Source organism: Aureococcus anophagefferens, assembly GCF_000186865.1.
Source record: "Aureococcus anophagefferens unplaced genomic scaffold AURANscaffold_148, whole genome shotgun sequence".
Lineage (NCBI taxonomy): Eukaryota > Pelagophyceae > Pelagomonadales > Pelagomonadaceae > Aureococcus > Aureococcus anophagefferens.
Window position 1 is genome coordinate 8,050 of NW_008705695.1, and position 767 is coordinate 8,816.

Sequence of the window (767 nt, forward strand, 5' to 3'; positions counted from 1 at the left end):
TGTTTGATCCTATGTGAAGTGATGTCAAAGGACAACGGACTCTGCGACAGACTAGAAGAAAATCGGGCTTCACGTGTTCGGGGCCTGCGGAGCGTGTGGGCGCTCAGGCGGTGCGCGCGCGCTTAGCGAGCATCAGCGCTCGATGTTGAGGACTGAGGCGGTCCGACGCGTTGTTGGGTCTCCCATCCACGAGCATTTCCCGCGCTGCCGAGATCCACGGCGTCGCAATCCACCGCGCGCACGTGTGTGCGACGTTTCCGACGTGGCAGTTGATGTCGTGGATCCGGCGCGCGGAGCAGGTTAAGACCAATACAAATGATTTGAATTTTTTAGTTAGTTTGCGGGACGCGGATGCCACAATAGCCGTGACCCAGGACTCCAGCCGTAAATTAGGCGCGCGCCTTACATTCAGCTACATATAGTACAGTACCATCCGGGGGTATTTTTTGGCGGCCGTGACGCCCTCATGTGGAGTCTATTGCCTTAGCTTGGGACTGAAGGGAAAGGCTTCTGCCACGTGCCCGGCGGGGCGGAGGCGGGCCAGGGGCGAGGCGGGGGCGAGCCGGGGACCTAAGGGCAGGCAGCCGGGAGGCTGCCCTTGAGTGTGAGGTCGACGGTGAGGTTCCAGTGTGGGAAACGACCATAGGGCTGGCGCGCGCCATAGGAATTATTAATTATTCATCGGCGGTCGCCCGACGGGAGGTCCTCAAAGAGGTCCTCCGTCCACTGCGCGCGCGGGGGTTAACGAGATAGTAAACTCCGACACG